General features: G+C 44.8%; 1 protein-coding gene across 1 annotated transcript in view; it reads right to left on the bottom strand.

Annotated features, from left to right (window-relative positions):
* The window catches only part of TSGA13 (testis specific 13), a 566886-nt gene extending 543371 nt beyond the window's left edge, over nucleotides 1–23515 (bottom strand). Inside the window, exon 1 of the mRNA XM_077264456.1 lies at nucleotides 22884–23515. The gene's annotated coding sequence lies outside the window, so the exon portion shown is untranslated. The remainder of the gene's footprint in view (nucleotides 1–22883) is intronic.
* Between the last annotated feature and the right edge of the window lie 4062 nt (nucleotides 23516–27577).

Here is a 27577-nt window from a genome sequence, read left to right as displayed (position 1 = left end):
AAAAAATTATTTTCACGGCTCTGCGTTATAATCTGTAGTGAAACACTTGGGGTTCAAAGCTCTCAAAACACATCTAGATAAGTTCCTTAGGGGGTCTACTTTCCAAAATGGTGTCACTTGTAGGGAGTTTCAATGTTTAGGCACATCAGGGGCTCTCCAAACGCAACATGGCGTCCCATCTCAATTCCAGTCAATTTTGCATTGAAAAGTCAAATGGCGCTCCTTCCCTTCCAAGCTCTGCCATGCGCCCAAACAATGGTTTACACCCACATATGGGGTATCAGCGTACTCAGGACAAATTGCACAACATTTTTTGGGGTCCAATTTCTTCTCTTACCCTTGGGAAAATAAAAAATTGGGGGCAAAAAGATCATTTTTGTGAAAAAATATGATTTTTTATTTTTACGGCTCTGCATTATAAACTTCTGTGAAGCACTTGGTGGGTCAAAGTGCTCACCACACATCTAGATAAGTTCCTTAGGGGGTCTACTTTCCAAAATGGTGTCACTTGTAGGGAGTTTCAATGTTTAGGCACATCAGGGGCTCTCCAAACGCAACATGGCGTCCCATCTCAATTCCAGTCAATTTTGCATTGAAAAGTCAAATGGCGCTCCTTCCCTTCCAAGCTCTGCCATGCGCCCAAACAATGGTTTACACCCACATATGGGGTATCAGCGTACTCAGGACAAATTGCACAACATTTTTTGGGGTCCAATTTCTTCTCTTACCCTTGGGAAAATAAAAAATTGGGGGCAAAAAGATCATTTTTGTGAAAAAATATGATTTTTTATTTTTACGGCTCTGCATTATAAACTTCTGTGAAGCACTTGGTGGGTCAAAGTGCTCACCACACATCTAGATAAGTTCCTTAGGGGGTCTACTTTCCAAAATGGTGTCACTTGTAGGGAGTTTCAATGTTTAGGCACATCAGGGGCTCTCCAAACGCAACATGGCGTCCCATCTCAATTCCAGTCAATTTTGCATTGAAAAGTCAAATGGCGCTCCTTCCCTTCCAAGCTCTGCCATGCGCCCAAACAATGGTTTACACCCACATATGGGGTATCAGCGTACTCAGGACAAATTGCACAACATTTTTTGGGGTCCAATTTCTTCTCTTACCCTTGGGAAAATAAAAAATTGGGGGCAAAAAGATCATTTTTGTGAAAAAATATGATTTTTTATTTTTACGGCTCTGCATTATAAACTTCTGTGAAGCACTTGGTGGGTCAAAGTGCTCACCACACATCTAGATAAGTTCCTTAGGGGGTCTACTTTCCAAAATGGTGTCACTTGTAGGGAGTTTCAATGTTTAGGCACATCAGGGGCTCTCCAAACGCAACATGGCGTCCCATCTCAATTCCAGTCAATTTTGCATTGAAAAGTCAAATGGCGCTCCTTCCCTTCCAAGCTCTGCCATGCGCCCAAACAATGGTTTACACCCACATATGGGGTATCAGCGTACTCAGGACAAATTGCACAACATTTTTTGGGGTCCAATTTCTTCTCTTACCCTTGGGAAAATAAAAAATTGGGGGCGAAAAGATCATTTTTGTGAAAAAATATGATTTTTTATTTTTACGGCTCTGCATTATAAACTTCTGTGAAGCACTTGGTGGGTCAAAGTGCTCACCACACATCTAGATAAGTTCCTTAGGGGGTCTACTTTCCAAAATGGTGTCACTTGTAGGGAGTTTCAATGTTTAGGCACATCAGGGGCTCTCCAAACGCAACATGGCGTCCCATCTCAATTCCAGTTAATTTTGCATTGAAAAGTCAAATGGCGCTCCTTCCCTTCCAAGCTCTGCCATGCGCCTAAACAATGGTTTACACCCACATATGGGGTATCATCGTACTCAGGACAAATTGTACAACAACTTTGGGGGTCCATTTTCTCCTGTTACCCTTGGTAAAATAAAACAAATTGGAGCTGAAATAAATTTTGTGTGAAAAAAAGTTAAATGTTCATTTTTATTTAAACATTCCAAAAATTCCTGTGAAACACCTGAAGGGTTAATAAACTTCTTGAATGTGGTTTTGAGCACCTTGAGGGGTGCAGTTTTTAGAATGGTGTCACACTTGAGTATTTTCTATCATATAGACCCCTCAAAATGACTTCAAATGAGATGTGGTCCCTAAAAAAAAATGGTGTTGTAAAAATGAGAAATTGCTGGTCAACTTTTAACCCTTATAACTCCGTCACAAAAAAAAATTTTGGTTCCAAAATTGTACTGATGTAAAGTAGACATGTGGGAAATGTTACTTATTAAGTATTTTGCGTGACATATGTCTGTGATTTAAGGGCACAAAAATTCAAAGTTGGAAAATTGCAAAATTTTCAAAATTTTCGCCAAATTTCCATTTTTTTCACAAATAAACGCAAGTTATATCGAATAAATTTTACCTTTAACATGAAGTACAATATGTCACGAGAAAACAATGTCAGAATCGCCAAGATCCGTCAAAGCGTTCCAGAGTTATAGCCTCATAAAGGGACAGTGGTCAGAATTGTAAAAATTGGCCCGGTCATTAACGTGCAAACCACCCTTGGGGGTGAAGGGGTTAAAAATGGCTGAAATCATATTTCCTGTCACATGACCACATGGACTACCCTCATTAACGCAATTCAAACGTATGGTTTTATTTGGAAATTTTGCATGATTTGCGTCTGGCTGGGTTTGCAATAGCCTTCAATGGCAGAATTGACGCTTCCGTTACTCTTGCGTTAGCTTGACCGGACCCGAAAACGCTGCAAGCCGCGTTCGAAAGTCCGTCATAAAAAAACGGAATGTGGCAAACGCATGCCAATTTTGACATGCGTCACGATGCGTCATACAATGCAAGGCTATGGGTGCGTTCCAATGTCCGTTACATTGCGTTTTCACTACTTAAAAACGTGTCCGTTAGACGGACTCCCCTAGCGCAATGTGAACCTAGCCTTATTCTTCCAGACTTCTACAATTCACCCTGGCAGCTAGATATCAGCTTCTGGGAAAAATCCTGACTGATGCGAACCCATTCTTACCTAACCAGTGTTTGGCATTTATCACAATTTATGTGATATAGTTTGTCTACCGCTTTCTGAGGATTGACAAATGTTCTCAATAGGATTTAGATCTGGGACGTTTCCTGGCCATTGATCCAAAATAAATGTTTTGCTCCTTGAGCCACTTGGTCATCATTTTTGCATTGTGATCTTCATCAAGCTGAAAAAAGCATTGTTCATCATCAAATTGCTCCCGGATCATTGGGACAAGTTGCTCTTGGAGGAAGTTTAGATATCATTCTTTAGTCATGGCAGTGTTCTTAGGTAAAGCACACTGCTAGAACGAACAGCAATACCATAAATGAATGTTTTCAGGATGCATTACTGTTGGCAAGACATAGGACTCATGGCTGAGCTCACCTTTACTTTTCTAGATATTTAAATGGATCCCTATTAAATATGTGTTCACAATATGTGAACTCATATTTAAAATGATGTGAATGTGGCTGAAACTCCGCCCACCCATAGCCGAAACCCCGCCTACTTGCAGACAGTTAACAAATTAAATTGATGAATGGGGGGGTTTGGGTCAGGTGGGCGTAGTTATGTCTGTCAAACACTGGAATTTTACACCCAATGAAAGCCATTCAGAGAATTCAGTGGCTCTCACTCGGGAGCAGACTCCCATCATTCACAGCAGGGAGCCGACTCATTGTACCGGATCGTTCACAAACGACCCATCACTACCTCAAAGATTACCATAGGCACGTACTATAACCCTGCACTAGTCTATTCACCTCATAGATTACCTCCATATACATGTACCATACTGATCTATTTACCTCATAGAATACCTCCATATGCATGTATAATAATAATAATAATAATAATTTTTATTTATATAGCGCCAACATCTTCTGCAGCGCTTTACAACTTATAGAGGGGACTTGTACAGACAATAGACATTACAGCATAACAGAAATCACAGTTCAAAACAGATACCAGGAGGAATGAGGGCCCTGCTCGCAAGCTTACAAACTATGAGGAAAAGGGGAGACACGAGAGGTGGATGGTGACAATTGCTTTAGCTATTTGGACCAGCCATAGTGTAAGGCTCGGGTGTTCATGTAAAGCTGCATGAACCAGATAACAGCCTAAGTATGTAGCAGTACAGACACAGAGTGCTATTAACTGCCTAAAGTGTATGAGAACACGATGCAAGGAACCTGATTATGTGTTTTTTGTTTTTTTTTTGTTTGTTTTTTCTATTTTTAATAGGCCACACAGGGATAGTTAGGTTAATGCGTTGAGGCGGTAGGCCAGTCTGAACAAATGCGTTTTTAGGGCACGCTTAAAACTGTGGGGATTGGGGATTAATCGTATTAACCTAGGTAGTGCATTCCAAAGAATCGGCGCAGCACGTGTAAAGTCTTGGAGACGGGAGTGGGAGGTTCTGATTATTGAGGATGCTAACCTGAGGTCATTAGCGGAGCGGAGGGCACGGGTAGGGTGGTAGACTGAGACCAGAGAGGAGATGTAGGGTGGTGCTGAGCCATGGAGTGCTTTGTGGATGAGGGTAGTAGTTTTGTACTGGATTCTGGAGTGGATGGGTAGCCAGTGTAATGACTGGCACAAGGTAGAGGCATCGGTGTAACGGTTGGTGAGGAATATGATCCTGGCAGCAGCATTCAGGACAGATTGGAGCGGGGAGAGTTTGGTAAGAGGGAGGCCGATTAGTAGAGAGTTACAATAGTCCAGACAGGAATGAATAAGAGAAACAGTAAGAGTTTTTGCAGAGTCGAAAGTAAGAAAAGGGCGAATTCTAGAAATGTTTTTGAGATGCAGATAAGAAGAGCGAGCCAGTGATCGGATGTGGGGGGTGAATGAAAGCTCGGAATCAAGGATGACCCCAAGGCAGCGGGCATGTTGCTTTGGAGTAATGGTGGAACCGCACACGGAGATGGCAATGTCAGGCAAAAGTAGGTTAGTAGAGGGAGAGAACACGAGGAGTTCAGTTTTTGACAGGTTCAGTTTCAGATAGAGGGAGGACATGATGTTAGAGACAGCGGTAAGACAATCACTGGTGTTTTCTAAGAAGGTCGGAGTGAAAGCAGGAGAAGAGGTGTATAATTGGGTGTCATCAGCATAGAGATGGTACTGGAACCCAAATCTACTGATTGTTTGTCCAATAGGGGCAGTATACAAAGAGAAGAGGAGGGGGCCTAGGACTGATCCTTGAGGAACCCCAACAGTAAGGGGAAGGTGAGAGGAGGAGGAACCAGCAAAACATACAGTGAAGGATCGGTCAGAGAGATAGGAGGAGAACCAAGAGAGAACGGTGTCCTTGATGCCAATGGAGCGGAGCATAGTGAGGAGGAGCTGATTATCCACAGTGTCGAATGCTGCGGAAAGATCCAAGAGAATTAGCATGGAGTAGTGACCATTAGATTTAGCTGTTAGTAGGTCATTAGAGACTTTAGTGAGGGCAGTTTCAGTAGAGTGTAAAGAGCGGAAGCCAGATTGAAGAGGGTCGAGAAGAGAGTTATCTGAGAGATAGCGGGTAAGACGGGAGTGGACCAGGCATTCCAGGAGTTTAGAGATGAAGGGAAGATTGAGACAGGTCTATAATTAGCGGCACAGTTTTGGTCGAGGGAGGGTTTTTTAAGTAATGGATGTATGATGGCATGCTTAAATGAGGAGGGAAAAATACCGGAAGTGAGGGAAAGGTTGAATATTTTTGTTATGTGAGAGGTGACAGCCGGGGAAAGGGACTGGAGATGTGACGGAATGGGGTCACTGGTGCAAGTGGTCGGGCGAGAAGATGCAAGGAGCCTGCTTACTTCTTCTTCAGTAACTGGTTCAAAGTCAGAGAGTGAACTAGATGCAGTGGGGGAGGGAGGACAGTGCCTGGTATGAAGAGATTGGGAGATGATTTCCTGTCGAATGTGCTCAATTTTTTCTTTGAAGTAATTGGCCAGATCGTCAGCGCGGAGATCTGTGGTTGGGGCCTGCTCTCTTGGGTTGAGTAGGGACTGGAAAGTGTCGAAGAGACGTTTAGGGTTATTGGACAGTGAGGTGATGAGGGTGTTGAAATAGGTTTGTTTGGAGAGGTGAAGGGCAGAGTTGTATGTTTTTAGCATGAACTTATAATGGATGAAATCTTCGGGTAGATTAGATTTTCTCCACAGACGTTCGGCGCACCTGGAGCACCGCTGCAGGAAACGTGTTTGCAGCGTGTGCCACGGTTGTCGCCATCTGTGTCGAGTTGCTCTATGTATAGGAGCAGCTTCATCCAGGGCACTTTGCAGGGTTTCATTGTAATGGTTCAGAGCAGAATCAGGACATGAGATGGAGGAGATTGGGGCCAATGAGGACTGCAAGTTCTTCATAAGTTTCTGGGTGTTAATGGCCTGTATGTTTCTATAAGTGTGGAAAGTGGGGGTGACCTGAGCGGGATGGCAGTTCTTGATAGAGAATGAAAGAAGGTTGTGATCAGAGAGCGGGAGAGGGGTGTTTGTGAAATCATCCACTGAGCAAAGTCGGGAGAAGACCAAGTCAAGGGAGTTTCCATCTTCATGCGTTGGAGAGTTAGTATGCTGCGAGAGGCCGAAAGAGGACGTTAGAGATAAAAGGTGAGAAGCAGACGGGGAAAGGGGAGAAGCAATGGGGATGTTGAAATCACCCATGATAAGGGTGGGGGTGTCACAGGAGAGAAAGTGTGGAAGCCAGGTGGCAAAGTGATCCAGGAACTGATGAGAGGGGCCAGGAGGACGATACACCACCGCCACTCGCATGGAGAAGGGGACGTAGAGTCTGACAGCATGGACTTCAAAGGAAGGGAATACAAGTGAGGGTACTTGGGGGATAACTTGGAAGGTACATTTGGGTGAAAGGAGCAGCCCAATGCCTCCACCTGCTCTGTTGTCTGATCTTGGGGTATGAGAAAAGTGTAGTCCACCATAGGAGAGAGCAGCAGCAGCGGTTGTGTCTGACTGCTGGATCCAGGTTTCAGTAAGAGCCAGGAGATTAAGAGCCTTAGAAAGGAAGTAATCATGGGTGAAGGAGAGTTTATTACACACAGAGCGAGAATTCCAAAGAGCACAATTGAAATAGACAGAAGGCATGCATGGAATATTAATAAGGTTAGAGGGGTTTCTGGGTGTAGCAGTTGGGAGGTTAGACTTGCTATAACATGGGGGGCCAGGGTTGGGAGAGATGTCTCCAGCAACTAGGAGGATAAAAAGAGTGAGCAGATGGTTAAGTGATTTGTGAGAGCGTCTTTTGTGTTGGATGGTGGGACTGAATGGATCTGCGCTGTTAAGCAAAGTGAACAGAGCATGAGTGCTATACATAGGAGAGGCAAGGACAATAACCCTGCACCTGTCTGTTTACCTCATAAATTACCTCCATATGCATGTACCATAACCCTGCACCATGCTGTTTACCTCATAGATTACCTCCATATGCATGTACACTAACCCTGCACTAGTCTGTTTAAGGTACCTCATAGATTACCTCAGCCATGTACCATAACCCTGCACCAGTATGACCTCATAGATCCCCACAGGCATGTACCATAACCCTGCACCAGTCTGTTTACCTCAAAGATTACCTCCATATGCATGTACACATAACCCTGCACCAGCCGGTTTACCTCATAGATTACCTCAGACAGGTACCATAACCCAGCACGAGTCTGTTTACCTCATAGATTTCCTCCATATACAGTACATGTGCCATTATCTTGCACTGATCTATTCACCTTATAGATTACCTCCATATACACGTACCATAAGCCTGCACCAGGCTGTTTACATCATGGATTACCTCCATATACACATACCATAAACCTGCACCAGGCTTTTTACCTCATAGATTACCTCCATATACATGTACACATAACCCTGCACTAGTCTGTTTCCGATACCTCATAGATTACCTCAGCCATGTACCATAACCCTACAATAAGTACAATCACAGCACGCTGCGATTTCACTCGCACGCCGAATACGCCAGAGAAAAAAAACAGTGATGGGAGCTGCCCCTTAGATTAACAGTGGTCCGAGTGCAATGCGATGATTTCCCGCATAGCACTCGTCCGTATTCAACGCTAGTGTGACCCCGGCCTACCTCAGAAAACCTCAGACATGTACCATAACCCTGCACCATGCTGTTTACCTCATAGATTACCTCTGACATGTACACATAACCCTGCACTAGTCTGTTTACCGCAGATTACCTCAGACATGTACCATAACCCTGGGGGTTTTTTCAGGTCCTGTCCGATGCTGCTAATCCTCCAACTTAATTACTGGTAAGTGCTATTTATTTGTATCTACCTGTATATACTCAAGTATAAGCCGAGATTTTCAGCCCCAAAAAATGGGCTGAAAATGCCCCTCTCGGCTTATACTCTAGTCACGGAAGGCGGGGGGGTAGGCGGGTGAGGGGGAGCGACGCCTGTCAAATACTCACCTACTCCCGACGCTCCTGACGTGGTCCCTGCAAGTCCCACGGTGTTCGGCGCGGCAGCTTCAAGTTCTTCCCCTCTTCAGCGGTCACGTGGTACCGCTCATTAAAGTAATGAATATGGACTCCATGCCCACAGGGTGTCAGGACTCTGAACATTTTTTATTACCTTTTTGTGCATTACTGCCCTTTTCCAAGATGGCGTCTTTGGTCTCATGTGCACTGTGACTTCCTGCTATAAAACTCCACCGCAGACTTCAGTCTGTGCTAGAGTATTCTGCCTTGCATCCAGCTCCTGACCTCTGGTGACTCCCTGGCTATATACCTGCTCCTGTGAACCTGTGTGGTGATCCTGCTACTCTGCTCTGAGTTCCTGCTGCATACACCAGTTCTAGTAATCCTCCTTCATCTGCCGCTCGTGTTTACTTCCATCTGCATTTGCTGGACATGTAAGCTGTTTCTGCTCTGCAAGAACCTGAGACTATTACCCAGACCTCCCTGGTTGAGCTATGATATTATGTGAACTGCCTTATAAGCATATCTATCTGTGTTTTGGACTAAGCAAGGACTTATTCGTGTCAAGTATCCTCAAGAATAATTGTGCTTCATAGACTTTCTGCATGATTGCATTTTCCTCTGAAGTTTCCTATAGACTGCTGAGCTGCATTTGATATTTGCACCAAGTGTTGTGGACTTGAGTTTCTCTCTGCACCTGTTTGAATCACCGTGTGATAATATAGACTTTACCACTTATAAAACTGTGTCCTGTAGTTGTCTTGTTCCACGCAAAGAGTCTCCAGAGTTATCCCCTATAATTATTACACAGGGGTGGAGCCGCATATTCATTACTGTAATGAGCGGTACCATGTGACTGCTCACTACAGGAAGAAGCTGCCGCGCCGTACACCGTGGGACATGCAGGGACCGCGCCGGGAGTAGGTTATAGTATATTTACCTTCCCTCGTTCCACCGAAGCTCCGTCTTCCCGTCCTCTTGCTGTGACAGTTCAGGTCAGAGGGCGCGGTGACGTATTAGTGTGCGCGCCGCCCTCTGCCTGAACAGTCAGTGCGGAGAGACGGGACGCTGAGGAGCAGCGACGAGAGGTGAGTATGTGATTTTTTTTTTTTTTAGTGCAGCAGCAGCATTACATGAGGCACAATGCTGTATGGAGCATCTATGGGGCCATAAAGAACTGCATGGAGCGTTATATGGGGCATCTATGGGGCCATAACTGCATGGAGCATTATATGGGGCATCTATGGGGCCATAACTGCATGGAGCATTATATGGAGCATCTATGGGGCCATAAGTGCATGGAGCATTATATGGAGCATCTATGGGGCCATAACTGCATGGAGCATTATATGGGGCATCTATGGGGCCATAACTGTATGGAGCATTATATGGGGCATCTATGGGGCTATAACTGCATGGAGCATTATATGGGGCATCTGTTATGATCCTTAGTGGTTGAGGATCACAAATTACTCCAGCTAAGTAACAAACATAGGACAAGCTCTAGGGAGGTGGCAAACTGGACTGACCGCAAATCTGAACCTATCCAAACACACTAGAAGTAGCCGGTGAACGTGCCTAAAAATCCTAGACGTCTCGAGCCAGCCTGAGGAACTAACTACCCCTAGAGAGAAAGAAAGACCTCTCTTGCCTCCAGAGAAATAATCCCCAAAGATATAGAAGCCCCCAACAAATAATAACGGTGAGGTAAGAGGAAGGCACATACACAGTGGTGAAAGCAGATTCAGCAAATGAGGCCCACTAATACTAGATAGCAGAAAATAGAAAAGGGAATCTATGCGGTCAGTAAAAAACCCTTACAAAATATCCACTCTGAGATTTCAAGAACCCCCACACCAACTAACGGTGTGGGGGGAGAAACTCAGTCCCCTAGAGCAACCAGCAAGCGAGGAAATCACATTTTAGCGAGCTGGACTAAAAACATAATGAACGCTGATAATCAAAAAATGATCAAACAAAAACTTAGCTTGTCTAGGAGAGACTGGGAGCAAGGTAGACACAAGGAATCTGAAGAGCACTGAATACATTGATAGCAGGCAAGGAACTGAGTATCCAGGTGGGCTAAATAGGAAACCAACCAAGGATAATGAACCAGCTGATGCTGCAACCTGCAGAAAGACAACACTACACAGTACCGCTTGCGACCACTAGAGGGAGCCCAAAAATAGAGTTCACAACAGGCATCTATGGGGCCATAACTGCATGGAGCATTATATGGGACATCTATGGGGCCATAACTGCATGGAGCATTATATGGAGCATCTATGGGGCCATAAGTGCATGGAGCATTATATGGAGCATCTATGGGGCCATAACTGCATGGAGCATTATATGAGGCCTCTATGGGGCCATAACTGCATGGAGCATTATATGGGGCATCTATGGGGCTATAACTGCATGGAGCATTATATGGGGCATCTATGGGGCCATAACTGCATGGAGCATTATATGGGACATCTATGGGGCCATAACTGCATGGAGCATTATATGGAGCATCTATGGGGCCATAAAGAACTGCATGGAGCATTATATGGGGCATCTATGGGGCCATAATTGCATGGAGCATTATATGAGGCATTATATGGGGCCATAACTGCATGGAGCATTATATGGGGCATCTATGGGGCCATAATTGCATGGAGCATTATATGGGGCATCTATGGGGCCATAACTGCATGGAGCATTATATGGGGCATCTATGGGGCCATAACTGCATGGAGCATTATATGGAGCATCTATGGGGCCATAAGTGCATGGAGCATTATATGGAGCATCTATGGGGCCATAACTGCATGGAGCATTATATGGGGCATCTATGGGGCCATAACTGTATGGAGCATTATATGGGGCATCTATGGGGCTATAACTGCATGGAGCATTATATGGGGCATCTGTTATGATCCTTAGTGGTTGAGGATCACAAATTACTCCAGCTAAGTAACAAACATAGGACAAGCTCTAGGGAGGTGGCAAACTGGACTGACCGCAAATCTGAACCTATCCAAACACACTAGAAGTAGCCGGTGAACGTGCCTAAAAATCCTAGACGTCTCGAGCCAGCCTGAGGAACTAACTACCCCTAGAGAGAAAGAAAGACCTCTCTTGCCTCCAGAGAAATAATCCCCAAAGATATAGAAGCCCCCAACAAATAATAACGGTGAGGTAAGAGGAAGGCACATACACAGGGGTGAAAGCAGATTCAGCAAATGAGGCCCACTAATACTAGATAGCAGAAAATAGAAAAGGGAATCTATGCGGTCAGTAAAAAACCCTTACAAAATATCCACTCTGAGATTTCAAGAACCCCCACACCAACTAACGGTGTGGGGGGAGAAACTCAGTCCCCTAGAGCAACCAGCAAGCGAGGAAATCACATTTTAGCGAGCTGGACTAAAAACATAATGAACGCTGATAATCAAAAAATGATCAAACAAAAACTTAGCTTGTCTAGGAGAGACTGGGAGCAAGGTAGACACAAGGAATCTGAAGAGCACTGAATACATTGATAGCAGGCAAGGAACTGAGTATCCAGGTGGGCTAAATAGGAAACCAACCAAGGATAATGAACCAGCTGATGCTGCAACCTGCAGAAAGACAACACTACACAGTACCGCTTGTGACCACTAGAGGGAGCCCAAAAATAGAGTTCACAACAGGCATCTATGGGGCCATAACTGCATGGAGCATTATATGGGACATCTATGGGGCCATAACTGCATGGAGCATTATATGGAGCATCTATGGGGCCATAAGTGCATGGAGCATTATATGGAGCATCTATGGGGCCATAACTGCATGGAGCATTATATGAGGCCTCTATGGGGCCATAACTGCATGGAGCATTATATGGGGCATCTATGGGGCTATAACTGCATGGAGCATTATATGGGGCATCTATGGGGCCATAACTGCATGGAGCATTATATGGGACATCTATGGGGCCATAACTGCATGGAGCATTATATGGAGCATCTATGGGGCCATAAAGAACTGCATGGAGCATTATATGGGGCATCTATGGGGCCATAATTGCATGGAGCATTATATGAGGCATTATATGGGGCCATAACTGCATGGAGCATTATATGGGGCATCTATGGGGCCATAATTGCATGGAGCATTATATGGGGCATTATATGGGGCCATAACTGCATGGAGCATTATATGGGCCCATAACTGCATGGAGCATTATATGGGGCATCTTTGGGGCCATAAAGAACTGCATGGAGCATTATATGGGGCATCTATGGGGCCATAATGAACTGCATGGAGCATTATATGGAGCATCTATGGGGCCATAACTGCATGGAGCATTATATGGGGCATCTATGGGGCCATAACTGCATGGAGCATTATATGGGGCATCTATGGGGCCATAACTGCATGGAGCATTATATGGGGTATCTATGGGGCCATAACTGCATGAAGCATTATATGGGCCATAACTGCAACGAGCATTATATGGAGCATCTATGGGGCCATAACTGCATGGAGCATTATATGGGGCATCTATGGGGCCATAACTGCATGGAGCATTATATGGAGCATCTATGGGGCCATAACTGCATGGAGCATTATATGGGGCCATAACTGCATGGAGCATTATATGGAGCATCTATGGGGCCATAACTGCATGGAGCATTATATGGGGCATCTATGGGGCCATAACTGCATGGAGCATTATATGGGGCATCTATGGGGCCATAACTGCATGGAGCATTATATGGGGCATCTATGGGACCATAACTGCATGGAGCATTATATGGGGCATCTATGGGGCCATAACTGCATGGAGCATTATATGGGGCATTATATGGGGCCATAACTGCATGGAGCATTATATGGGGCATCTATGGGGCCATAAAGAACTGCATGAAGCATTATATGGGGCCATAACTGCATGGAGCATTATATGGGGCTCCTGATTCAATATGGATATTCAAAAACACTTAACCTACTGATGTCTCAATTAATTTTACTTTTATTGGTATCTATTTTTTTTTTTATTTAAATTTACGAGTAGCTGCTGCATTTTCCACCCTAGGCTTATACTCGAGTCAATAAGTTAACCCAGTTTTATGTTGCAAAATTAGGGGGTCGGCTTATACTCGGGTCGGCTTATACTCGAGTATATACGGTATTATTATAGATTACCTCTGACATGTACACATGACCCTGCACTAGTCTGTTTACCTCATAGATTACCTCAGACATGTACCATAACCCTGCACCATGCCGATTACCTCAATATACATGTACCATAACCCTGCACCATGCTTTTACCTCATAGATTACCTCCATATACATGTACCATAATAACCCTGCACCAGCCCGTTTACCTCATCGACTACCTCAGACACATACCATAACCTAGCACTAGTTTGTTTACCTCATAAATCACCTCAGACATGTACCATAACCCTGCACCAGCCTGTTTACCTCATAGATTACCTCCATATACATGCACCATAAGCCTGCACTGATCTATTTACCTCATAGATTACATCCATATGCATGTACACATAACCCTGCACTAGTTTGTTTCTGGTACCTCATAGATTACCTCAGCCATGTACCATAACCCTGCACCAGCCTGCTTACCTCATAGATTACCTCTGACATGTACACATAACCCTGCACTAGTCTGTTTACCTCATAGATACCTCAGACACGTACCATAACCTTGCACCATGCCGATTACCTCATAGATTACCTCAATATACATGTACCATAACCCTGCACCATGCTGTTTACCTCATAGATTACCTCCATATACATGTACCATAATAATGCACCAGCCCGTTTACATCATAGACTACCTCAGACACGTACCATAACCCAGCACGAGTCTGTTTACCTCAAAGATTACCTCCATATGATGTATCATAACCCTGCACCATGCTGTTTACTTCATAGATTACCTCCATATACATGTGCCATAACCCTGCACCAACCCGTTTACCTCATAGATTACCGTATATACTTAAGTATAAGCCAAGATTTTCAGCCCATTTTTTTAGGCTGAAAGTGCCCCTCTCGGCTTATACTCTAATCATTGTCCCAGGGGGGTCGGCGGGGAAGGGGGAGTGGCGGTTGTGACATACTCAACTGCTCCTGGCGAGGTCCCTGCATCTCCAGTCTCCAGGCGCTGACAGCTTCTTCCAGCGTTGAGCGGTCACATGGTACCGCTCATTACAGTAATGAATAAGGACCCGACTCCACTTTAGGGGTGGAGCCGCATATTCATTACTGTAATGAGCGGTAACCGTGACCGCTCAATGCTGGAAGAAGCTGTCAGCACCCGGAGACCGAAGATGCAGGGACTGCGCCAGGAGCAGGTAAGTATAATGGGGAGGGGGAGCACTGCGAGATATTCACCTCTCCTCATTTCGGTCGCCGCTCCGTCTTCCGCGTCCTCTGCAGTGACGCTCAGGTCAGAGGGCGCGATGACGTGGTTAGTCCGCGCCCTCTGCCTGAACGTTAGTGCAGAAGATGCGAAAGACACAGCGGCGCCGGAACGAGGACCGGTGAGTATTGCAAGTGCTGGGGGCCTGAGTGACGAGAGGTATGTCATTTTTTTTTTTTTTTTTTTTTTATCGAAGCAACATTATATGGGGCAAATATCTCTATGGAGCATCTTATGGGGCCATATTCAACGTTTGTGCAGCACTATATGGGGCAAATATCTTTATGGAGCATCTTGTGGGGCCATATTCAACGTTTGTTCAGCGCTATATGGGGCAAATATCTCTATGGAGCATCTTATGGGGCCATATTCAACATTTGTGCAGCATTATATGGGGGCATATATCTCTGGAGCATCTTATGGGGCCATAATCAAAATTTGTGCAGCATTATATGGGGCAAATATCTCTATGGAGCATCTTATGGGGCCATAATCAACATTTGTGCAGCATTATATTGTGCATATTTTAATATGGAGCATCTTATGAGGCCCATCATGAACTGTATGGAGAATTATATGGGGCTCCTGATTCAATATGGATACTCAAAAACACTTAACCTACTGATATCTCAATTAATTTTACTTTTATTGGTACCTATTTTTATTTTTGAAATTTACCGGTAGCTACTGCATTTTCCACCCTAGGCTTATACTCGAGTCATTAAGTTTTTCCATTTTTTTGTGGCAAAATTAGGGGGGGTCGGCTTATACTCGGGTCGGCTTATATTCGACTATATACGGTACCTCAGACACGTACCATAACACAGCACTAGCCTGTTTACCTCATAGATTACCTCCATATACATGTACCATAACCCTGCACTGATCTATTTACCTCATAGATTACCTCCATATGCATGTATCATAACCCTGCACCATGCTGTTTACTTCATAGATTAGCTCCATATTCATGTACACATAACCCTGCACTTGTCTGTTTCTGGTACCTCAAAGATTACCTCAGCCATGTACCATAACCCTGCACTAGTCTGTTTATCTCATAGATTACCTCTGACATTACCCTGCATCATGCTGTTTACCTCATAGATTACCTCCACATACATAGATCCTACAAGACCTCTCGGAGTCATAGTCCAAAAATTATAATAAAAATATTACAAAGTTTTATTATTATGTAAATCACATTTATCGTCATCAAAAACTACAGCAGACAAGGCACATAGGAGGTTTATGTGTGAAGGACACAGAAAACGCAGGAAAAAAAATCACAGGATGGGCAAGCTAACAGGAATCAAATACCCTGTACCAAAAACCCTCTCTGAAAGATATACAGTATGCTTGGGGAAAAGGCAATATTAGGAGATGCCCTGCTTACCCATATTTGCCTGTCAGCGTGTGTCCGATGCAGCCCCACACACGCTGACAGGGAAATATGGGTAAGCAGGGCATCTCCTAATATTACCTTATCCCCATGGTCTGTGGTATATGGAAAACAGTATTTACTTACGGTAAACCTATTTTTACTTCCCCCATATAATTTCCATCCGATCAAAGGAGTCCTTTTGTATATTCATTGCACTTTATATGCACTGTGCACTTTTTCTGCATATATCTATCATAAGAGGGTTTTTTTGGTACAGGGTATTTGATTCCTGTTAGCTTGCCCATCCTGTGATTTTTTTTCAGACTAATAATGGACCAGACTTACAAAATCTATATATGGATGTATTACCTGAGAGTAAATGTCGCATCTCTCCACCCCTATTTTACACCAAAAAAAAGGGAGTGGGGAGACGCCACATTTACTCTCAAGTAATACACCCATTTAAAGATTTTGTAAGTCTGGCCCATTATTTTTCTATCCCCCTTCAGTAGAAGTTTCATTTACTTTATTTTTGTATTTGTGGTGTTGTTAGGACCATATACACTCACTGGCCACTTTATTAGGTACACCTGTCCAACTTCTTGTTAACACTTAATTTCTAATCAGCCAATCACATGGCGGCAACTCAGTGCATTTAGGCATGTAGACATGGTCAAGACAATCTCCTGCAGTTCAAACCGAGCATCAGTATGGGGAAGAAAGGTGATTTGAGTGCCTTTGAACGTGGCATGGTTGTTGGTGCCAGAAGGGCTGGTCTGAGTATTTCAGAAACTGCTGATCTACTGGGATTTTCACGCACAACCATCTCTAGGGTTTACAGAGAATGGTCCGAAAAAAGAAAAAAAATCCAGTGAGCGGCAGTTCTGTGGGCGGAAATGCCTTGTTGATGCCAGAGGTCAGAGGAGAATGGGCAGACTGGTTCGAGCTGATAGAAAGGCAACAGTGACTCAAATCGCCACCCGTTACAACCAAGGTAGGCCTAAGAGCATCTCTGAACGCACAGTGCGTCGAACTTTGAGGCAGATGGGCTACAGCAGCAGAAGACCACACCGGGTACCACTCCTTTCAGCTAAGAACAGGAAACTGAGGCTACAATTCGTACAAGCTCATCGAAATTGGACAGTAGAAGATTGGAAAAACGTTGCTTGGTCTGATGAGTCTCGATTTCTGCTGTGACATTCGGATGGTAGGGTCAGAATTTGGCGTAAACAACATGAAAGCATGGATCCATCCTGCCTTGTATGGAGCATCTTTGGGATGTGCAGCCGACAAATCTGCGGCAACTGTGTGATGCCATCATGTCAATATGGACCAAAATCTCTGAGGAATGCTTCCAGCACCTTGTTGAATCTATGCCACGAAGAATTGAGGCAGTTCTGAAGGCAAAAGGGGGTCCAACCCGTTACTAGCATGGTGTACCTAATAAAGTGGCCGGTGAGTGTATGCTGCTATAGACTGTTGTGGAAAATGATGTATGTTCCAGAGTTGTATTAGTGCTTTGCATTTGAGCATTCATTATAATTGGACTGGCGTCTCTCATGGTGAGACATTCTTTAAGGGTATGTGCACACGTAGAAAGATCCTCTGTGGATTTTTCCGCAGCGGATTTGATAAATCCGCAGGGCAAAAGCTGCATGTTTTTCCTGCGGATTTACCGCCGTTTTTGTGCGTATTCCACTGCGGTTTTACACCTGCGGTTTTCTATTATAGAGCAGGTGTAAAACCGCTGCGGATTCCGCACAAAGAATTGACATACTAAGGAATGTAAACTGCTGCGCGTTTCTTTCCGCAGCATGTGCACTGCGGATTGCGTTTCCCATAGGTTTACATTGTACTGTAAACGCATGGGAAACCGCTGCGGACCCTCAGCTGCGGAAACGCTGCGGATCCGCAGCAAAATCCGCAGCGTGTGCACATAGCCTTCTTGTAGTATGATCTTTAAATCTATATTAAGTTGTATAAACTCTTTTTAGTCTGTTGATTATTATCTCCAGATTTGAGGTTATATAATGAACATGTATCAGTGGTTTTTGTTCTTACCTCCATATACAGTACAGACCAAAAGTTGCTATTCCATCCGGTTTGCGTTTAGTTGAACCATCATTTATTTTTCAACAGGACAATGACCCCAAACACACCTCCAGGCTGTGTAAGGGCAATTTGACCAAGAAGGAGAGTGATGAGGTGCTATGCCAGATGACCTGGCCTCCACACTATCCAGACCTGAACCAAATCTAGATGGTTTGGGGTGAGCTGGACCGCAGAGTGAAGGCAAAAGGGCCAACAAGTGCTAAGCATATCTGAGAACTCCTTCAAGATTGTTGGAAGACCATTACCGATGACTACCTCTTGAAGCTCATCAAGAGAATGCCAAAAGTGTGCATGCAAAGCAGTCATCAAAGCAAAAGGTGGCTTCTTTGAAGAACCTAGAATATAAGACATAATTTCAGTTGTTTCACACTTTTTTGTTAAGTATATAATTCCACATGTTAATTCATAGTTTTGATGCCTTCAGTGTGAATGTACAATTTTCATAGTCATGAAAATACACAAAAATCTTTAAATGAGGTGTGTCCAAACTTTTGGTCTGTACTGTACATGTAGACATAACCCTGCACCAGTCTGTTTACCTCATAGATTACCTCAGACATGTACCATAACCCTGCACTAGTCTGTTTACCTCATAGATTACCTCAGACATGTGCCATAACCCTGCACTAGTCTGTTTACCTCATAGATTACCTCAGACATGTGCCATAACCCTGCACTAGTATGTTTACCTCATAGATTAACTCAGACATGTACCATAACCCTGCACTAGTCTGTTTACCTCATAGATTACCTCAGACATGTACAAACAACTCTGCACTAGTCTGTATACCTCAGACATGTACCACAACCCTGCACCAGTGTGTTTACCTCAGACATGTCCCACAGCCTTGCACCAGCCTGACCTCATAGATTACTTCAGGCATGTACCATAACCTTGCACCAGTCTGTTTACCTCATAAATCACCTCAGACATGTACCATACCTCTGTTTACCTTATAGATTACCTCCAACATGTATCATAACAATTCACCAGCCTGTTTACCTTATAGATTAAGTGATATGTACACATAAGGCTGCTTTCACACTAGCGTTGGTACGGGGCCGTCGCGCTGCGTCGGCCCGACATACCGACGCATACTGTGAAAAAAATGCCCGACGTGGGCAGCGGAAGCCGTCTTACGACGCTTCCGCTGCCCCATTTTAAGGTCCGGGGAGGAGGGGGCGGAGTTTCGGCTGCGCATGCACGGTTGAAAATGGCGGACACGACGTGCAAAACAAGTTACATGTAACTTTTTTTGTGCCGACGGTCCGCCATAACATGACGCAACCGTCGCACGACAGTTGCGACGTGTGGCACTGCGTCGCAATGCGTCGCTAATAGTGTTGAGCATTCCGATACTGCAAGTATTGGGTATCGGCCGATACTTGCTGTATCGGAATTCCGATACCGAGATCCGATATTTTTGTGGTATCGGGTATCGGTATCGAAACAACATTAATGTAAAAATGTGTAAAAGAAAGAATTAAAATAAAAAATATTGCTATACTCACCTCTCCGACGCAGCCTGCACCTTACCGAGGGAAGCGGCAGCGTTCTTTGTTTAAAATTCGCGCTTTTCTTTCCTTTACTGAAGTCCCGGCTTGTGATTGGTCGCGTGCCGACCATGTGGCCGGGACGCAACCAATCACAGCAAGCCGTGACGTAATTTCAGGTCCTTCAGGATTTTAAAATTACGTCCCGGCTTTGTGATTGGTTGCGTCGCAGTCACATGGGAGACGCAACCAATCACAAGCCGTGACGTCACGGGAGGCTGGACACGCGCGCATTTTAAAATGGGCGCGTGTCCAGCCTCCCGTGACGTCCCGGCTTGTGATTGGTTGCGTCGCGGTCAACCAATCACAAGCCGGGAGGCTGGACACGCGCGCATTTTAAAATTTTAAAATGCGCGCGTGTCCAGCCTCCCGGCTTGTGATTGGTTGATCGCGACGCAACCAATCACAAGCCGGGACGTCACGGGAGGCTGGACACGCGCCCATTTTAAAATGCGTGCGTGTCCAGCCTCCCGTGACGTCACGGCTTGTGATTGGTTGCGTCTCCCATGTGACTGCGACGCAACCAATCACAAAGCCGGGACGTAATTTTAAAATCCTTAAGGACCTGAAATTACGTCACGGCTTGCTGTGATTGGTTGCGTTGCCCATGTGACTGCGACGCAACCAATCACAACGCCGGAACGTAATTTTAAAATCCTGAAGGACCTGAAATTACGTCACGGCTTGCTGTGATTGGTTGCGTCCCGGCCACATGGTCGGCACGCGACCAATCACAAGCCGGGACTTCAGTAAAGGAAAGAAAAGCGCAAATTTTAAACAAAGAACGCTGCCGCTTCCCTCGGTAAGGTGCCGGCTGCGTCGGAGACGTGAGTATAGCAATATTTTTTATTTTAATTCTTTCTTTTACACATTAATATGGTTCCCAGGGCCTGAAGGAGAGTTTCCTCTCCTTCAGACCCTGGGAACCATCAGGAATACCGTCCGATACATGAGTCCCATTGACTTGTATTGGTATCGGGTATCGGTATCGGATTGGATCCGATACTTTGCCGGTATCGGCCGATACTTTCCAATACCGATACTTTCAAGTATCGGACGGTATCGCTCAACACTAGTCGCTAATAAAAGTCTATGGAGAAAAACCGCATCCTGTGGGCAACTTTGCAGGATGCGTTTTTTCTCCACAACGACGCATTGCGACGTGCAGTGCCCGACGCTAGTGTGAAAGTAGCCTAACCCTGCATCATGTTGATTACCTCATAGATTACCTTCTCCATATACATTTACACATTACCCTGCACTAGTCTGTTTATCTCATAGACTACCTCCAGACATCATGTACCAGAACCCTGCAGTAGCCTGTTTACCTCATAAGATTACCTCCAACATGTTCACATAACCCTGTACCAGCCTGTTTACCTTATAGATTACCTGACATGTACAAATAACCCTGCATCATGTTGGTTACCTCATAGAGTACCTCCATATACATTTACAGATTACCCTGCACTAGTCTGTTTACCTCACACATTACCTCAGACATTTACCAATTACCATAACCCTACACCAGCGGTTTTACCTCATAGCTTTCTACCATACACTGCACATGCGCTTACATAAGAGATGTACACATTACCATGTGCACCCGGAGCTCTGGGAGGAGTGTGGGGAGGGAGCGCTGAGCTCTCGGCTCCTCCTCTCTGTTTACATCAGGGCTGAATTTTATCTGCGCAACATGAGCTGGAATGCGGACATAGAAGAGTTCCCAGCAGTCAGCGTGCGGCACGGCGGCTCTTCTCACATCACTGCTCCCTCATCGCACACACAGGACAACTGACGTCAAGACTCCATTCTACATGCGTGTGAGGGAGCAACTACATAACAACATGAACACAATGTCCTGCCACACACTACTGCTGCCCGAACATTGCTACCCAGTGTGCATTCAGTGAGACAAGGGGCGTGTGCCCGGTGTGAACAGCAAGTGAAAGCCGTGAAACCTCCATATAGCATGTCAGTCCATGCTCAGGACAGAGCACTATGGAGCCCATAGGTCCACACATGCACAGCTATAGACTGTATACTGACTATAGCCATAGACAGCTATAGCCTGTATAGTCTATAGACAACTACATGGCCAAATACAAAGCTGTTTACTAGACGTATCCCCATATAAGATAGCTTTATATTGTATATAGAGCTGTTTACTGTAGGTATCCGTATAGAGAATTGTGCATAGTCATAAAGCTACACATATACAGCCATAGAGAGAGCTGTATACTGCATATACACACATGCTGTTTATAGAGATTACAGTATATATACATAGCTATATACTGTATATATCCATAGATAGCTGTGTACTATATAAAGATAGATGTATATATCCATAGACAGCTGTATACTTTATATAGAAAGCTGTCTGCTGTATATATTCCTATAGATGTATAATATGCAAACTTAACTGTATAAATCCATATAGCCGTATACTGTATATATACAACTGTATATATCCTTATAGACAGCTGTATACTGTAGTTAGCTGTATACTGTAGTTAGCTGTATACACTATATAGCCATATGCATAGCTTTATACCATATAGCTATATAGACAGCTGTATAGTGTATCCCTATAGACAGCAGTATACTGTCTATATCCATGGGTACAGCTATATACTGTCTCTATCCATATACACAGCTATCTGCTGTCTACAGTTAGCTGTAGACTGTGTATATCCATATGCCCAGCTGTATACTGCCTATAGATAGCTGTATATACTGTGTATATCCTCCACTCGTGCCCTGGACAATAGGGGGGCGTGGCGCGTGTCCAGGGCTCGGGCTGCATTATGCTGTGCGGCTGGAAAACATGACGCTGGTTATTGAGAACCACATCTACTAATGATTGTTCCTATCAGCTGCCATCAGTTGCCAGAGGATACAAGTGCTAAGACCACACGCAGGTGGCCATGACTTACCATGAGGGATGAGCTGAGCCGCAGCCTCTTCAGTGAGGCCTCAGTATCCATAGTGTCCCTGCCATGCAGCTGGGTGTGCCAGGGAATGTGAGCACAAGACTTGGTGACAGAGGTGAGCACTGCAGGTGGCTGCTGCTTCCTTCTCCATGTGTTGTGCTGGAAGTGGCTGCTCCTCCCTCCTCTATTCTCTCTCATTGCTGGATTGGGATCCTGCTGCTTCTCCCTCTGCTGTCCAATACTATGATGTGCTGCACCTCTCCCTCCATCCCTGCGTGCGATGGATGGAAGTTTGCTCTGCTTCGCCGTCACTTCTCCTTTTTTAGCAGAGAAAGTTCAGCCTCATCTCAGTCCCTTCCCAGTCAAGTTGCCTGTACGCAGTGTCCTGCCCCCTATCATCTTCTTGTCCATGCATCTGTATCCTCGGAGCCTGTGAAGAACGTGATAGGACTGTGAGTGCTGCAGAGCTCTGTCCTATTCCCTCTCAGTCCCCTGCTGTAGCCTGTGGCTCCTCGCTGATGTGGTTACATTATATCATGTCCATCATGTGACACCACAAGCTGCTCTGAATGGAAACTTAAAGGGGCCTCACGTGACTGCAGAAATAGCAAACAGGATACGCAGCAAACCTTGCCAGCATCAGCACCCTGCTCATCATCACCAGGAACACTCATCCCTGCAGAGCATCATCATCAGGATTCCTGCTACACATAAAAAACAAGGAAATGATCACACAGTATCTTCCTAGGCTGCAATGACACATAGTTTGTATCTTTCCATGGACCTAATAGGCTGTGTACTGTAAAATTCATTATAACAACATGACTCAGCATTACTTTTTACCTAATAGCTTTGTTTCTGGCTTTTGCAATAGAGGTTAGTATGTCATCAGTTCCTAATATACAGTAAAATGTTTGCATTTGTAAAATATTTCCCTAAAATATCATAGTAAGTATATAATAGATGCTCAAATTATAAAGCTACCTAGCTATGTAAAAATATGAGAGCAGACATATGTCACCGCATAAATATGCAGCAGTACTGGTGGGGTGGCACTTATACATAAAAATATCTTACATTTTTGCACAGCTTGATAGAAGTAGACAAGTCAGCCTAGACTACATTACTATAGTGCCCTATGCAAGGATAGTAAAGTATTTGGAGTGGTCCACTCAACTATGAGCCCAACGGTACAAAAATAATGTACTGTTTGACTCCTAAAACCTATAAAGGCACTGTTGGACTGGGGTGCCAGGGGCACCCTAGTAAGAAACTGCAGGGCCCCACTTTTCAACTACATGCAAATATGACATTATCCTCAATCATGAATTTATATAACGATGAACTGGGTAGATTGTTAAATGATTAAACTGCTGCCTTTGTACATAGTGATTCAAGTATTTTGCGCCAAGTACTGCTCATATGAGAGGGTGGTGGCCCACTCTGGAACAGGGGCCCACAGGAGGATTACCCTGTGGGCCAGTCCAAGCCTGTATAGGGGATGTCTCTAGATCATTTTTTCAAACCGCTCTGCTCCACAGCCTACCACCATCCTGTTTGTGGGGATTAGGGAAGTGCTGGGGCACTGAAGTTGGCCAGAACGGGCGCTAAGAGTATGATCTAGCCAACTTCAAAGCAGTGCTGTGCACCAAAGAGCTTCAGAGTGTTGCGCTCCTCACCTAGGAATCCAGTCACTGCTGATAGAGTACATAGGTTATCGGTAATATTGGTAACAAGCAGTACAAAATAAGATTCAACCCCAAAGGCTTCTTTCACACTAGCGTCGGGCTCGGCCCGTCGCCGTGCGTCGGGCCGAGGTCCCCGACGCTAGCGTTGTCCCCGCCGCACAACGGGGGCAGCGGATGCATTTTTCCAGCGCATCCGCTGCCCCATTGTGAGGTGCGGGGAAGTGCGGGGAGGTGGGGGCGGAGTTCCAGCGGAGTTCCGGCCGCGCATGCGCGGTCGGAAAAAGCGGACCGTCAGGAGCAAAAAACGTTACATGTAACGTTTTTTGCTCCCGACGGTCCGCCACAGCACGGCGCAACCGTCGCAGGACGGTTGCGACGTGTGTCATTGCGTCGCAAATGCGTCGCTAATGTTAGTCAATGCTGAAAAAACGCATCCTGCAAGCACTTTTGCAGGATGCGTTTTTTCGGCAAAACGACGCATTTGCGACGTAATGCAGTTAACGCTAGTGTGAAAGTAGCCTTAATGTCCGCCAATACGTCTTTTAACTGACCTGAGAAATAAGAGAATAGCATCCCCATACAGGTAACAATCCAGCAGCTGTCGGCTGTCCACTATAGCTGACAACTTGTTGCATCAGCCACGATCAATGTTCACACCGTCCAAATCTATTTAACCCTTAGATTCTGCTGTCAATAGTGACTACATCATTATAAATGGTTAACAGAGGGAGGGGGCTTCCTCTTTATCCCAATTGGTGCCCTCAGATCATGATTTTGTGGTCCAGATGTTTGCCATGGCAATTCAAGACCAAATAGCGACCTTAGAGTCTGACGGCTGTTGTAACCTGTTCAGAAGTTAGTGGCATTTAGGTGGTAAAAATACACATTTTCATTTCTGTCATGCCAGTTTGCATTAATTCCTGAAAGTCATCTGAAGGGTTAATAAACTACCTGACTGCTGTTTTCAATATGTTGGGGTGCTGTTTTAAAAATGGTTTTCATTTTTGGGGTTTCCCAATATATGGGACCCCTAAAGGCACTTCAAACATGGATAGGTCCCTAAAAAATAAATTTTGTAAATTTCCTTGAAAAAGTGAAAAATTACTGCTGCAGTTTTCACCTCCTAAAATGCTAACAAAATAAAAGAACATTTTGCAAATGGTGCTGATGTAAAGCAGACATGTGGGAAATGTTATTTATTAATGTTTTTCTGTGGTATGACTATCTGGATTAAAGGGATAATCATTCAAAGTTTAAAAATTGCTAATTTTTTAAATTTTTCTCAAATTTCTGATATTTTTTATAAATATACACAAAACATATCAACCTAAATTTACCATTATCATAAAGTATATTGTGTCACAAAAAACAATCTAAAAATCACTGAGATTTGTTGAAGTGTTCCATAGTTATTACCACATAAAGTGACACTGGTCAGATTTAAAAAAATTGGCTCATTTCACTTCATTAAGGGGTTAAAAATCACTCTCCTCATGAGAAGACAGGATGTTTAATGAGGTAAAACCAAAGTTTCTCATTTTATAAACATTTTGCAATTTTACTGATGTTAAAAATCCTTTTAATAAAGAATAAGTGCAATTACACACACAGCTAAGTAACCAATTAAATGGCCTTTGAGGCTTGATCAATAAATGGTTTGTGAGCAAGGTGCGTCCCCGCAAGGTGTACGGACATGCTGCGATCTGAAAAGACGCGCAGCATGTCCGTAGTCGCAGGGCCGCCGCGTGCGGGTTTCCACGCATAGTGGAGACGGGATTTCATAAAATCCCCTCCACTATGCTGGAACATCTGGACGCTGCTTGTTTGACGCTGCAGCTCTGCGCAGCGTCAAACAAGCAGCGTTTCCTGACCGTGGAAACATACCCTTATTGTTCCACTCCTGGTTTTGGCTACAAATCCTGAGGAAAAAACCTGACAAAATCCTGACAAAATCCTGACAAAATCCTGACAAAATCCTGACGTGTGCACGAGGCCGAGTTGGACACACCCCTTTGTCGGAGTATTATGACAGTTTCTTCTATTGCTATTATGTCCTCATATTTCTGTAAGTAGCACATATGCCTCCACAAGACCAGCTGGTTAACCCATTATTTGATATAAGCTTTTCAAATTAATACTTAGTACTATGCAGCATTTATCTTTGCAAACTCCTATGATTTCTCCAACCTGTCATACCTGCTGGTTAACCCACCACTTGCTGTAACATCACAAACTATTATTCGAGTCTGTTCACATTACATTGCAACCTGCTGTGGATCCTGACACCTATGTATGTGTGCTGATTCAGACCTGCCATTCTCCTCTATATCTGTCCTGGTTATGGGACTTTCAGTGTGTTTTGCCTCGCTTGTTTGTTTGCTGATTGCTGTCCATCATAAAGTATTGCCTAAGTCATCAAGATTCCACGTACCTTAAAATCTACTTTGCTGACACTCTAGGTGCATGTGTTCACCCTGACCTGTGGTTTAGTGAATCCACCTCACCAGGTAAGGCCGGTTTCACACGTCAGTAGCTCCGGTAGGTGTAGTGACAGTTTTCTCACGTACCGGAGACACTGACACACGTAGACCCATTCAAATGAATGGGTCTATGCATATGCCTGCGTGTTTTCACGGACCGTGTGCAAAACACGGAGACATGTCCGCTTTTTTTCTGGCAGCACGGTCCGCAAAGCGTCCCGCACACGGAGAACAGTGTGCACTCTCCTCCGTGTGCACGTACCGCCGCAGGAGAAACAGCGCTACAGTTAAGCGCTGCCCCCTGCGTGTGGTGCTGAAGCTGGCATTCATCCCTTCTGTCCTGCTCGGCTGAAAGCAACGCTTGCAGGAGAGAAGGGATGAAAGATCAAGTTTTTTTTGTTAAAAATAAAGTTTGGGGTCACCTCCCGCCTCCCACCCCCTGTGCGCCCGCCCGCTTGCAGAAGAAATACCCAGCTCCCGCGATGCCTCCTCTCAGCGCCGGCAGCTTGTCCTGTGTGAGCGGTCACGT

Source organism: Ranitomeya variabilis, chromosome 5 (assembly GCF_051348905.1).
Source record: "Ranitomeya variabilis isolate aRanVar5 chromosome 5, aRanVar5.hap1, whole genome shotgun sequence".
Classification (NCBI taxonomy): Eukaryota; Metazoa; Chordata; class Amphibia; order Anura; family Dendrobatidae; genus Ranitomeya; species Ranitomeya variabilis.
This window is presented reverse-complemented; position numbering and strand designations above follow the sequence as displayed.